A 14961-nucleotide genomic window follows, 5' to 3' on the forward strand; every position below is an offset into this window, starting at 1 on the left:
CGCCTTTAGGGTTGAGGATCTCTCCCAGTCAAACGACCCGCCGAGGTTGCCTGCCTCGTATTCGAGTTCAATTAACCTTTGGATACGATCCACCTCCCTCCTCTCCTCCCTTTTTTCCCTCTTGCAATACCCTATTATAAAAGCCCTAATCCTCACCTTAACTAAATCCCACCACTCTAACACCCCCTCACACATGGACCGGAGACCCTCAAGCCTCCTAAAGAAAACATAAAACCCGTCAACAAAAGCCTGCTCCTCCAGCACATCCCGATCTAGCTTCCAGTACCCCTTACCAAAGAGGCAGACTGACGACCCCACCTGCAGGAGCACCCCGTCGTGATCCGAAAAGAAAACAGGCAGCAGCCGCCCAGACAACTTTCCCAAAGACCTGGGTACAAAAATATAATCGAGCCTCCGCTCAACCCCCCTGGAGTTACGCCATGTAGGACCGTCCATTTTCGGAGTAGTGTGCATACCACCATCTACCAGACCATGGCAAGCCATTAGCCTAGCAATGGCGCCTGCACTGTTATCCCCCCCCTCTTCCTAAATCTGTATTAAAATCCCCCCCCTATCACTAATTTCCTATTTGTAACACACAGGGGCGTCAGACAGTCCACCATCTCCTTCCTGTCTGCCACCACCTGTGGCCCATACACCACCACTAATCTAAATTTACAATTCCTTATTGTGACATCCACCCCTATAACTCTCCCCTGCATTACAACAAAAGAATCTTCCACTTTTACCTCCCTGTGCCCACACAAAATCCCTACCCCAGATGAGTGCACCCCCCAACACCCCAAACCGACTCTCCCTTGTCCCACTCCCTCTTAAATCTACTAACATCCCCTCCATCCCTCAGGTGAACCTCCTGTAAAAAACAAAAATCAAACCCCACACCCTCCAAATAACTAAAAACCACCCTCCTCTTAACAATATCTCTTAAACCCCTTACATTTAAACTAACAAAAGTAAAATTAGACTCCATGAAAAAAAAATAAAACATGTAATACACTAAAATACTAAACCCAGACAGAAAAAAAACAAAAACAGGAGACTCACCCGATGCTCCCCTGCTCCATATCTACCGGTGAGAACACCATCTGTAATCCCGACATCCCCCCTCTTCCTCCATCACACCATCCCAGGATGCAGGAATAGTGTTTGGCTTCGGGGTCTACCCACACAATCCTCCCCCTCCCCAGTGTTGCAGCTGGTTTGGAAGAAAATTGGGGAGGCTGAGTCCCCAAACAAAAAACTCCCCACCTCCTCCTGTACCCAGTCCTGAGTCTTGTTAGGTGTGTACCCACCCAAATGAAGTTGAGAGTCTTGGGAAACCAGCAGCAACCCAGAGGTTTCTCCCACCCCCATCACTCTCTTGGCCATCCCCTCCCCCTCACTGTCGGCCAATCGCACCCTCCTCTTCATTCTCTTCTTTGGTGATGGCGGCAGTGGAGAGATACCCCCCCCCCCCCCCAACCCCCCGCCATCTCCTCCACCATACCCCTCATCTCTTCCACCATGTCACTTTCCCCCAGTCCACTCGCTCTTCCACCGTCTTCTTCTCTACCATTCCTCCCTCACTTTCTTCTCTCTCATTCTCCTCCACTCGGTTGCCTTCTTCCACCGCTTTTCCTGGTTCTCCTACTCCCGTGCCTTCCGTTTCCTTCTCTCTTCCATCCACCGCTTCTTGCTCCTCTTCCTTCCTTGTGGCCTTCCCCTCTGGACTTGTAGTCTTGTCATGAGGCATGTTTCCTTCCCCTCCTCTTCTTCCCCCATCCCCCGCTCCTGCTCCCCCCCCAGCCGCAGACGCATATGACCTCTGACGGGCCGGGCACCCCCGCCACAGGTGTGCTGACGAGCCACACCCATGGCATGTCTTAGGCTTGTCACAATCCCTCGCCTCGTGATCCTCAGATCCACAAAATCTGCACTTTCTCATGCTGCACGAGGCAAAAATGTGTCCATAGGCCATACAGCGCCTGCAAAATGATGGCTGACGTGCATAAAACAAAGTCCCCCTGTCAGCCCCAAGGGAGAACATAGCAGGAGGATGAAGGTATCCACCATGTCCCTTTGGGTCCTCCCTGAGGAGGGCCTGGAAACCCCTCCTCCCATTCCAAAACCCGAGGGAGTCTTTGAGGTGCCTAGCTGAGGAAACGTTATCCATGTATCTCCCCAGAAAAGCCCTCACCTCTTCATCCTTAACGTAAGGGTTGTACATGTTAACAGTTACAACCCTAAAGTTATTCTTCGCCAGACTTGATATTTCATAGTGGCACATCGGCCTCTCACCTCCCACTGCTCTTGCCCTTCTAATGATATCATCATGTTTTTCTTCCGTATATAGCGCAACGTCGTATGCTCCCTCCAATGAGTTGCCTTGGAAACAAAACACGTCCTTCACCGTCAGCTTTAGAATCCCCATCAATATAATTCTTCCAAAAGATTCTCGTCCTAACGGCTCCAACTCCTTTTCCTTCCAAGCAAAACGAATCGTGTTAGCCAGCCCAATCCCAGGGATCGACCGTGATGATGTATTTAGCACCATCTCCGCAAGGAGAATGGCGCTCGTTCTTTTCTCTTCCAATACAAGAAAAAACGAAAATCCAAAAGTGACCGCAACTGTCCGGTGAAAACTAACACAGAGACAGGAACAATCTGGTTGAAAATCTGCCACCTCCAGAAAAAAACAGGAAGTGGAATTTCTCAGCCTTTTGCCTGCTATATGAGTTATGTTATACTCACATACATAATTCAAACAGTTTTAGAAACTTCCGAGTGCTGTCTATCCAATACTAAAAATAATATGCAAATATTAGCAACTATGACTGAGGAGCAGGCCGTTTGATATGGGCACCTTTTAACCAAGCTACTCAATACTGCCCCTGCAGCCATGAAAAGTTAAGCATAGCCTCAATTTTGTCCCCCGCACATTGAATATAGTTGCGGAGAGTCCCTGTAATCCTAGATTCAGATTATTCAGGTGGAAAAAAACATCACCCAGATAGGCCATTCGTGTGAGAAACTCGCCATCATGCAAGAGGTCAGACAAGTGAAAATGATGGTCAGTAAAGAAAACAATATGCTCGTCTCTCAATTAAAAAAAGTGTCAATACCCCTTGATAACCAGCGCACTTCTGTATTTTGTAAAAGCACTACATAGTCTCTGCCCATATCATTGCACAGTGTAGAATATACACAAGAGTTCAGGGGCCTTGCTTAAACAAAGTGAACCATTTTCACTGTAGTGTATAAAACAACTTTCAAGCTGTCAGGCATTCCCTTGGCAGCAAGAGCCTCTCAGTGGATGCTGCAGTGAACACAAGTGGTGTCGGGAGAAACTGCTTGCACTCCACTATGTCTCCCTGTTATGGCTTTTGCACCATCAGTACTGATACCAACATGAACAGCAGCTACGTTTAGCTTTAATCTTATTTTTGGCACTGAAACAAGGCTACTCAGTCAAGATAAAAACCTCACCCAAATGTATAGCCCCGATGTGAAGATTTATATATATATATTAAAAAAATGTGAATCACATTTTTATTTGGCGTACCCCTGACGACATTGAGTGTACCCGTACCCAAGTTTGGGAATACCTGCTCTATTGTATTTAAACAAATTATTGTTACTCTAAAAGTTTATGGTCGTACCATGGATCATTTAGATATTTTAATTTTAGGACCCCTTTAGATAACCCCCCCCACACACACACACACACACAATTTTTTTTACAACGTTATTTGATAAAATATAGAATTTGGTCCGTAATACTATAGCCCATAGAAACGCATTGTATAACACATTAATAAAGAGCAAAAAAACTGTAAAAAAAATGAATTTTAAGAAATGATGTTTTGAAGTGTCTGTCCTATGTTTAGGAGACAAAAGAAGCTCAGCTAATATTTATGTTTTTTTGGACACATATTTATTAACCTCTTATTTTTGTTTGCACAAAACTACCTCCATACTTCCACTTGCTTGTATTGGTTACCTTCAAACGAGTCTTGTGACACTTGTGGGGGTCGTAAAGCAAAATGGAGAACACCGTTGTTTTCACGTGAGTCATAATAGTTTGTAGCTCAAATGGTCCGGACTCTACTGACAGAAGTTGGCACATCAGCTTTACTGACTTTAGACGAGTCCCGTAACACTTGTGCAAAACGTAAACCGTTCGGACGCTACAGATGTTTTTGTGAGAAGACAGATTTTCGGGATGTCTCATGGTCTGACAAGCACACAGTAAATCAACTACTTTCCACCATACATGCGGAAGGCTCACATAGACGGATGTGGTCGATTGAGATGCAGCCCATGCAAAAAAACCGGATATCTCTAGTTTAAACTGACGGATTTTGATGGGGATTTTTTTTATTATGTGCGCCAATCAACACTAGGTAACACTGGCCAAATCTCTGTGTAGTTATGTAATCTGAAGTTATGGGCCAGTGTCGTACCACTTTTCACAGGTTTGGGTGTTCACACAATGTAATTTGCGTGCAGGGGGACAGTTATACCGAGATGTACAAGGTTAATATGTAAAAAATAAATGATTATTAACTAAACTAAAGGTTTAGAGGTTCTGTTTTTACTCAGGCCTGCCTCAAAAGTTTTCAATTACAGTGTTTGTGCTCTTATGCAACTTTGCACATATGCTTTACTTTAAGAACACATTTTAGGCACAGCCGGGTTGTGGGGTGGTGTCTGAATTAGATAGGGTTTGTGGGGGGGTAGAAGTGATAAATAGCAAAAGGCATGTGGCATGTTGAATACCATGCTGCAGTTCAGAGGGTTGACAGCATCACAGTGAGCACCATTTATAAGAGACAGAGCTTAAAGATGTTGTTTACAATAATGGGTCATTCAATTACTAATGATGCTCAGTTCGCTATTATGTTCTGCCAGGTTCATCATTTTTAAATGTCCCGCCAGAATTCTCTCAATTTGGGGTTTAAGCTTTTGTAAAAAAAAATATATATAAACACCACCATAGTGCACAAACTTGAAATTTAAAATATGCGTGCCTGACCACTTGATAGCAATAAACATTTTGATAAAAAGCTAAATCAACACTCCTGTTGCACCTGTGACTTTGTTTTGTGTAATTGAGAACAAATAATATGCTAAAAGTCCATATAATATATAAAAAAGACATATTAATAAGATAGTTCACCCAAAAATTACAAAATTACAGTGGCTATATTTACATGAACACAATAATACGAAGATTTGTATAATAGTTTGATTAAAACATTTACATACTTTGCAAGAAGAACAATGCTCCTAATAATCCTGCTTACAGAGACACATCTGAAGGCTTCCTGACGGGACTTTGAAAATGCAGAAAATCAGCAAATCAATCAAAACGTACTATCACAGAAACTTTATTATTTTTGGGAATCATTAGATTCTGAGTTTGAACATATATAATATATTTTGTGAAAAATGTCTAAGATCCATACTTTCACACTCTTCTCAATTGACATTAACAACATAGCTCAGGCAGTAGGAAGCTCTCTCACACATTTATATGCAGATGATACAGTCTCCCCGGAGTTTGTGTTAAACACAACAACAAGCAGAATGCTCTGGGGCACATGGTTTACTCAAGTATGTTGCGATTTCAACAGCAGCGTTGTTGGCGGCCATGAACATGGATTTCCTACTGGAACGGTCAGTCATGTACTCAAGAGTTTAGAGCGTGACTGTGTTGGAGGGGTTGCAGGCTCTGACTTAGAATACGTGGACAACTACAAATACTTAGGTGTCTGGTTAGACTGTCAACTCTCCTTCCAGACCCATATCAAATATCTCCAATCCAAAGTTAAATCTAGAATTGACTTCCTATTTCGCAACAAAGCATCCTTCACTCATGCTGCCAAACATACCCTTGTAAAACTGACCATCCTACCAATCCTCGACTTTGGCGATGTCATTTACAAAATAGCCTCCAATACCCTACTCAACAAATTGGATGCAGTCTATCACAGTGCAATCCGTTTTGTCACCAAAGCCCCATATACTACCCACCATTGCGACCTGTACGCTCTCGTTGGCTGGCCCTCGCTTCATACTCGTCGCCAAACCCACTGGCTCCATGTCATCTACAAGACCCTGCTAGGTAAAGTCCCCCCTTATCTCAGCTCGCTGGTCACCATAGCATCTCCCACCTGTAGCACACGCTCCAGCAGGTATATCTATCTAGTCACCACCAAAACCAATTCTTTCTTTGGCCGCCTCTCCTTCCAGTTCTCTGCTGCCAATGACTCGAACGAACTACAAAAAGCACTGAAACTGGAAACACTTATCTCCCTCACTAGCTTTAAGCACCAACTGTCAGAGCAGCTCACAGATTACTGCACCTGTACATAGCCCACCTATATTTTAGCCCAAACAACTACCTCTTTCCATACTGTATTTAATTAATTTATTTATTTTGCTCCTTTGCACCCCATTATTTGTATTTCTACTTTGCACATTCTTCCATTGCAAATCTACCATTCCAGTGTTTTACTTGCTATATTGTATTTACTTTGCCACCATGGCCTTTTTTTGCCTTTACCTCCCTTATCTCACCTCATTTGCTCACATCGTATATAGACTTGTTTATACTGTATTATTGACTGTATGTTTGTTTTACTCCATGTGTAACTCTGTGTCGTTGTATGTGTCAAACTGCTTTGCTTTATCTTGGCCAGGTCGCAATTGTAAATGAGAACTTGTTCTCAACTGGCCTACCTGGTTAAATAAAGGTGTTCTCAACTGGCCTACCTGGTTAAATAAAGGTGTTCTCAACTTGCCTACCTGGTTAAATAAAGGTGTTCTCAACTTGCCTACCTGGTTAAATAAAGGTGTTCTCAACTTGCCTACCTGGTTAAATAAAGGTGTTCTCAACTTGCCTACCTGGTTAAATAAAGCTGTTCTCAACTTGCCTACCTGGTTAAATAAAGGTGTTCTCAACTTGCCTACCTGGTTAATTAAAGGTGTTCTCAACTTGCCTACCTGGTTAAATAAAGGTGTTCTCAACTTGCCTACCTGGTTAAATCAAGGTGTTCTCAACTTGCCTACCTGGTTAAATAAAGGTGTTCTCAACTTGCCTACCTGGTTCAATAAAGGTGTTCTCAACTTGCCTACCTGGTTCAATAAAGGTGTTCTCAACTTGCCTACCTGGTTAAATAAAGGTGTTCTCAACTTGCCTACCTGGTTCAATAAAGGTGTTCTCAACTTGCCTACCTGGTTAAATAAAGGAGTTCTCAACTTGCCTACCTGGTTCAATAAAGGTGTTCTCAACTTGCCTACCTGGTTAAATAAAGGTGTTCTCAACTTGCCTACCTGGTTAAATAAAGGTGTTCTCAACTTGCCTACCTGGTTAAATAAAGGTGTTCTCAACTTGCCTACCTGGTTAAATAAAGGTGTTCTCAACTTGCCTACCTGGTTAAATAAAGGTGTTCTCAACTTGCCTACCTGATTAAATAAAGGTGTTCTCAACTTGCCTACCTGATTAAATAAAGGTGTTCTCAACTTGCCTACCTGGTTAAATAAAGGTGTTCTCAACTTGCCTACCTGGTTAAATAAAGGTGTTCTCAACTTGCCTACCTGGTTAAATAAAGGTGTTCTCAACTTGCCTACCTGGTTAAATAAAGGTGTTCTCAACTTGCCTACCTGGTTAAATAAAGGTGTTCTCAACTTGCCTACCTGGTTAAATAAAGGTGTTCTCAACTTGCCTACCTGGTTCAATAAAGGTGTTCTCAACTTGCCTACCTGGTTAAATAAAGGTGTTCTCAACTTGCCTACCTGATTAAATAAAGGTGAAATCAATAAAAAGGTACGGTACCTCTGCATATCCAGGTGACCTTTGCAAGGAGAAGATCCTTCATACTGTTTGCCTCATCCCCAGAACACCAATCCATTTTCAAGCGTGGATCCGGGCATGTTGCCAACTGAAACACTCCATCACTTCGACAGCCGTTCTTCTCCGAGAACTTCATGGTTTTAAGCTTTTTGTTATGTCATTTGTGAGGCAAAGACCTTTGGCACATGTTATGGAATTAGCTGCTGGTTACAACCTGGTCCACCTGGACCATTTCAGTGGAATCCGTAAAATGTCTCCAGTTTCACAAAGCTTTCAGATGTTTTTCCATGTCAGTGGCTGTGAGCCTGCATGAGTCATGGAGCCGACTGAAGACTTCTGGTGTAACTCTCAGAATTGACCTGAGCATATTCAGCTAGCTATTCCATCTTGTCACATTTGTTGTGGGCCTCCAGTAGCTCTGTATGGTTTGGGACAATATTCTAGACACCTTGCCAAGCACTTGTCGAAATGAGCCAGCCTGCTCTGGGGCATCACGGACAACCAGTTGGATAAAGCATGAACTACGTTCAGGTGGAAAGCTCTTCAGTTTGTCACGTATAGACACAACTTCCAAGTCAACATCCCCATGAAAAAAATGGGCCCAATTTAAGCACACACGTAACAAAATAACACATTTGTAATGTTTTAGTGCATTATCCTTGTGCAGATGCCATCATCTCCTTTGATAAGATGGTGCTGATGGAGTAGGGCATAATCTTACGAGTTCCAACCCAACTTTGCTATTTAGTGGCTTTTTTTGTATTTATCTTAATTTTTTTCCGTACAGAACGTTTGGTCCCGCTTTATTTGAAGTGCATCTTATGAAGGCTTTATAAAGCTTCAAAAGCACTGCATAAATGGATCACAAATCATCTATAACCGTATTTCATGCACTATGAAAAATGAATCTATTGATGGTTATGTCATACACATGAATCTGTAAAAGGCATGATATACGGTTATACAGTATTTGTGAATTGAAGCCTTCAGAAGATGCATTTATATAAAGTTCATACCGCAAAGCACTACTGGACATCAGATGGACAGTTACTAACCTCCATTTCGACTTCAAATACAACCCCTGTCAGTGATGTGTATTTATGGATGCCAAGGGAAGCCAGGCTTACCCCAAAAATGTACCAATCGTTTTTTTGGTTTAACATAAAATAATTAAACTTTTGTCTCTGTGTTTCATAATTTTCCTTCAATTCACAAGAGGCTGAATGTACAGTTGAAGTCTGAAGTTTACATACACTTAGGTTGGAGTCATTAAAACTTAAAATATTTCAACAACTCCACAAATTTCTTGTTAACAAACTATAGTTTCAGCAAGTCAGTTAGGACATCTACTTTGTGCATGACACAAGTCATTTTTACAACAATTGTTTACATACAGATTATTTCACTTATAATTCACTGTATCACTATTCCAGTGGGTCAGAAGTTTACATACACTAAGTTGACTGTGCCTTTAAACAGCTTGGAAATTCCATAAAATTATGTAATGGCATTAGAAGCTTCTGATAGACTAATTGACATCATTTGAGTCAATAGGAGGTGTACCTGTGGATGTATTTCAAGGCCTACCCCCAAAGTTGAAGCAACATTTCAAGACATCAGTCAGAAAGTTAAAGCTTGGTCGCAAATGGGTCTTCCAAATGGACAATGACCCCAAGCATACTTCCAAAGTTGTTTAAGGACAACAAAGTCAAGGTATTGGAGTGGCCATCACAAAACCCTGACCTCAATTCTATAGAACATTAGTGGGCAGAACTAAAAAAGCATGTGCGAGCAAGGAGGCTACATACCTGACTCAATTACACCAGCTCTGTCAGGAAGGAATGGGCCAAATCCACCCAACTTATTGTGGGAAGCTTGTGGAAGGCAACCCGAATCCTTTTACCCAAGTTAAACAATTTAAAGTCAATGCTACTAAATACTAATTGAGTGTATGACAACTTCTGACAGGGATAGGTATCATGCAAGACTGAGTTTAAATGTATCTGGTGTATGTAGACATCCGTCTTCAACCGTATCTCACTGGAGAAAACAAACACACACACACACACACACACACACACACACACACACACACACACACACACACACACACACACACACACACACACACACACACACACACACACACACACACACACACACACACACACACACACACACACACACACACACAAACACAGAAATCATATCCATAATATTTTGATCTGACAAAATTGTTAATGGTATCTATTAGTGATCACTGTATTAGACTAAGCAGAGGAGTGTTGATGATGTTGAAATGTTGAAGTTGAAATGGTATAGTGGAGGCAGTCTCTATCAGTCTTGAGACCTTGAAATCCTCTGAATTTTTCTGACAATCACACAGAGTGGAACAACTGGATGAGGAAGACAAAGACGAATCTGATGGTACAACCCCGACGTCTATAGCTAAAACACACAATGTTTAAACGGGGGTAGAATTCAACAAAAATAACCGGCTTTGAAATATGTTTGGCTGTCCACCAACATTTGGTCATATTTTACCTGTTGGCAACCAGCATCGTTGACCATATTTCTCAATTGTGGAACCTAGCAATTCTCCATAATTAACATAATTTGATTGCAAACAACTGTTGATGCTGAGAATGCAACACAAACCGGTGGTGCAAATTCTCTTTTCAAGATGCTCCACCTTGATCACAACAACTTATACAGCAAGACTATACTTTCAGGGATCATTTCTAGAGTGCGTTACTTGAGAAATGTGTGTCTAAAGTGGTAAATCTCGCAATCCATGATGACGATTCAAGATATTCCCGTTCAGAGCATGAATCTGGTGGCTAGAAATGACTTTGCTCATTTTTCTTCCACCTTTGATGACTGTTCCTTGTTCTTCAATGAACGTGGAGGAAGGGAATATGTTCTGAGTGGATGTTAACCATGTACAAAAAAAACTACTGAAATGTCTCCCAAATCCTTATCGAAAGTAAAACCTCTTGACTCAGTCCTGAGACACCAGCAATACTCTTTTCGGTTTACTGGCTTTCGTTGATCTCCATGTCCAGCCCTTATATTTTGCTTCAAAATGAGGTTCTTTAACATTTTCCTTTCAGGACAACCTTTGACCTTCATACGTAGAAGAACCTTGTACTTTCTAACAACTTTTATGTAGCTTGTGAGCGTCATAGAGCAAAACATGTTACATGGGCATGTTCGATAGAGTCTCAGCTTTTCATAGATAGCTTTTAGTAGTTTGTAATTCAAACCATTCTGACTCTACAGATGTTTTTGTAAAAAAAAAAAACCCGGGCCTGGGCACCTTCGGAATCCGTCTTTGTCTCACGAACACAGCTCTATCTCAGCCCCTGTTAATCACACAGACTAACTCTTGGTACCACTGGATGCGGAAGACAAAGACGAATCTGATGGCACAAACCCGACGTCTATAGCTAAAACACACAATGTTTAAACGGGGGTAGAATTCAACAAAAATAACCGGCTTTGAAATATGTTTGGCTGTCCACCAACATTTGGTCATATTTTACCTTTTGGCAACCAGCATCGTTGACCATATTTCTCAATTGTGGAACCTAGCAATTCTCCATAATTAACATAATTTGATTGCAACAACTGTTGATGCTGAGAATGCAACACAAACCGGTGGTGCAAATTCTCTTTTCAAGATGCTCCACCTTGATCACAACAAGTTATACAGCAAGACTATACTTTCAGGGATCATTTCTATAGTGCGTTACTTGAGAAATGTGTGTCTAAAGTGGTAGATCTCGCAATCCATGATGACGATTCAAGATATTCCCGTTCAGAGCATGAATCTGGTGGCTAGAAATGACTTTGCTCATTTTTCTTCCACCTTTGATGACTGTTCCTTGTTCTTCAATGAACGTGGAGGAAGGGAATATGTTCTGAGTGGATGTTAACCATGTACAAAAAAACTACTGAAATGTCTCCCAAATCCTTATCGAAAGTAAAACCTCTTGACTCAGTCCTGAGACACCAGCAATACTCTTTTCGGTTTACTGGCTTTCGTTGATCTCCATGTCCAGCCCTTATATTTTGCTTCAAAATGAGGTTCTTTAACATTTTCCTTTCAGGACAACCTTTGACCTTCATACGTAGAAGAACCTTGTACTTTCTAACAACTTTTATGTAGCTTGTGAGCGTCATAGAGCAAAACATGTTACATGGGCATGTTCGATAGAGTCTCAGCTTTTCATAGATAGCTTTTAGTAGTTTGTAATTCAAACCATTCTGACTCTACAGATGTTTTTGTAAAAAAAAAGACCCGGGCCTGGGCACCTTCGGAATCCGTCTTTGTCTCACAAACACAGCTCTATCTCAGCCCCTGTTAATCACACAGACTAACTCTTGGTACCACTGGATGCGGAAGACAAAGACGAATCTGATGGCACAAACCCGACGTCTATAGCTAAAACACACAATGTTTAAACGGGGGTAGAATTCAACAAAAATAACCGGCTTTGAAATATGTTTGGCTGTCCACCAACATTTGGTCATATTTTACCTTTTGGCAACCAGCATCGTTGACCATATTTCTCAATTGTGGAACCTAGCAATTCTCCATAATTAACATAATTTGATTGCAACAACTGTTGATGCTGAGAATGCAACACAAACCGGTGGTGCAAATTCTCTTTTCAAGATGCTCCACCTTGATCACAACAACTTATACAGCAAGACTATACTTTCAGGGATCATTTCTAGAGTGCGTTACTTGAGAAATGTGTGTCTAAAGTGGTAGATCTCGCAATCCATGATGACGATTCAAGATATTCCCGTTCAGAGCATGAATCTGGTGGCTAGAAATGACTTTGCTCATTTTTCTTCCACCTTTGATGACTGTTCCTTGTTCTTCAATGAACGTGGAGGAAGGGAATATGTTCTGAGTGGATGTTAGCCATGTACAAAAAAAACTACTGAAATGTCTCCCAAATCCTTATCGAAAGTAAAACCTCTTGACTCAGTCCTGAGACACCAGCAATACTCTTTTCGGTTTACTGGCTTTCGTTGATCTCCATGTCCAGCCCTTATATTTTGCTTCAAAATGAGGTGTTTTAACATTTTCCTTTCAGGACAACCTTTGACCTTCATACGTAGAAGAACCTTGTACTTTCTAACAACTTTTATGTAGCTTGTGAGCGTCATAGAGCAAAACATGTTACATGGGCATGTTCGATAGAGTCTCAGCTTTTCATAGATAGCTTTTAGTAGTTTGTAATTCAAACCATTCTGACTCTACAGATGTTTTTGTAAAAAAAAGACCCGGGCCTGGGCACCTTCGGAATCCGTCTTTGTCTCACAAACACAGCTCTATCTCAGCCCCTGTTAATCACACAGACTAACTCTTGGTACCACTGGATGCGGAAGACAAAGACGAATCTGATGGTACAAACCCGACGTCTATAGCTAAAACACACAATGTTTAAACGGGGGTAGAATTCAACAAAAATAACCGGCTTTGAAATATGTTTGGCTGTCCACCAACATTTGGTCATATTTTACCTTTTGGCAACCAGCATCGTTGACCATATTTCTCAATTGTGGAACCTAGCAATTCTCCATAATTAACATAATTTGATTGCAACAACTGTTGATGCTGAGAATGCAACACAAACCGGTGGTGCAAATTCTCTTTTCAAGATGCTCCACATTGATCACAACAACTTATACAGCAAGACTATACTTTCAGGGATCATTTCTATAGTGCGTTACTTGAGAAATGTGTGTCTAAAGTGGTAGATCTCGCAATCCATGATGACGATTCAAGATATTCCCGTTCAGAGCATGAATCTGGTGGCTAGAAATGACTTTGCTCATTTTTCTTCCACCTTTGATGACTGTTCCTTGTTCTTCAATGAACGTGGAGGAAGGGAATATGTTCTGAGTGGATGTTAACCATGTACAAAAAAAACTACTGAAATGTCTCCCAAATCCTTATCGAAAGTAAAACCTCTTGACTCAGTCGTGAGACACCAGCAATACTCTTTTCGGTTTACTGGCTTTCGTTGATCTCCATGTCCAGCCCTTATATTTTGCTTCAAAATGAGGTTCTTTAACATTTTCCTTTCAGGACAACCTTTGACCTTCATACGTAGAAGAACCTTGTACTTTCTAACAACTTTTATGTAGCTTGTGAGCGTCATAGAGCAAAACATGTTACATGGGCATGTTCGATAGAGTCTCAGCTTTTCATAGATAGCTTTTAGTAGTTTGTAATTCAAACCATTCTGACTCTACAGATGTTTTTGTAAAAAAAAAAAGACCCGGGCCTGGGCACCTTCGGAATCCGTCTTTGTCTCACGAACACAGCTCTATCTCAGCCCCTGTTAATCACACAGACTAACTCTTGGTACCACTGGATGCGGAAGACAAAGACGAATCTGATGGCACAAACCCGACGTCTATAGCTAAAACACACAATGTTTAAACGGGGGTAGAATTCAACAAAAATAACCGGCTTTGAAATATGTTTGGCTGTCCACCAACATTTGGTCATATTTTACCTTTTGGCAACCAGCATCGTTGACCATATTTCTCAATTGTGGAACCTAGCAATTCTCCATAATTAACATAATTTGATTGCAACAACTGTTGATGCTGAGAATGCAACACAAACCGGTGGTGCAAATTCTCTTTTCAAGATGCTCCACCTTGATCACAACAAGTTATACAGCAAGACTATACTTTCAGGGATCATTTCTATAGTGCGTTACTTGAGAAATGTGTGTCTAAAGTGGTAGATCTCGCAATCCATGATGACGATTCAAGATATTCCCGTTCAGAGCATGAATCTGGTGGCTAGAAATGACTTTGCTCATTTTTCTTCCACCTTTGATGACTGTTCCTTGTTCTTCAATGAACGTGGAGGAAGGGAATATGTTCTGAGTGGATGTTAACCATGTACAAAAAAAACTACTGAAATGTCTCCCAAATCCTTATCGAAAGTAAAACCTCTTGACTCAGTCCTGAGACACCAGCAATACTCTTTTCGGTTTACTGGCTTTCGTTGATCTCCATGTCCAGCCCTTATATTTTGCTTCAAAATGAGGTTCTTTAACATTTTC

At 41.4% G+C, this 14961-nt stretch overlaps 5 non-coding genes across 5 annotated transcripts; all 5 read left to right on the plus strand.

Moving 5' to 3' along the window:
- The first annotated feature begins 10574 nt into the window (after nt 1–10574).
- On the plus strand, nt 10575–10790 carry LOC135556937 (small nucleolar RNA U3). The gene has a single exon (XR_010458068.1). It is a non-coding gene; the product is annotated as a small nucleolar RNA U3 (small nucleolar RNA).
- A 784-nt stretch (nt 10791–11574) lies between these two features.
- Nucleotides 11575–11790, plus strand: LOC135556995 (small nucleolar RNA U3). The gene has a single exon (XR_010458123.1). It is a non-coding gene; the product is annotated as a small nucleolar RNA U3 (small nucleolar RNA).
- A 782-nt stretch (nt 11791–12572) lies between these two features.
- Nucleotides 12573–12788, plus strand: LOC135556935 (small nucleolar RNA U3). The gene has a single exon (XR_010458066.1). It is a non-coding gene; the product is annotated as a small nucleolar RNA U3 (small nucleolar RNA).
- Nucleotides 12789–13570: 782 nt separating this feature from the next.
- LOC135557007 (small nucleolar RNA U3) lies at nt 13571–13786 on the plus strand. Its single transcript, XR_010458134.1, has one exon. It is a non-coding gene; the product is annotated as a small nucleolar RNA U3 (small nucleolar RNA).
- Nucleotides 13787–14571: 785 nt separating this feature from the next.
- LOC135557018 (small nucleolar RNA U3) lies at nt 14572–14787 on the plus strand. The gene has a single exon (XR_010458144.1). It is a non-coding gene; the product is annotated as a small nucleolar RNA U3 (small nucleolar RNA).
- The last annotated feature ends 174 nt before the right edge of the window (nt 14788–14961 follow it).

This window comes from Oncorhynchus masou, chromosome 15 (assembly GCF_036934945.1).
Source record: "Oncorhynchus masou masou isolate Uvic2021 chromosome 15, UVic_Omas_1.1, whole genome shotgun sequence".
NCBI classification, from domain to species: Eukaryota; Metazoa; Chordata; class Actinopteri; order Salmoniformes; family Salmonidae; genus Oncorhynchus; species Oncorhynchus masou.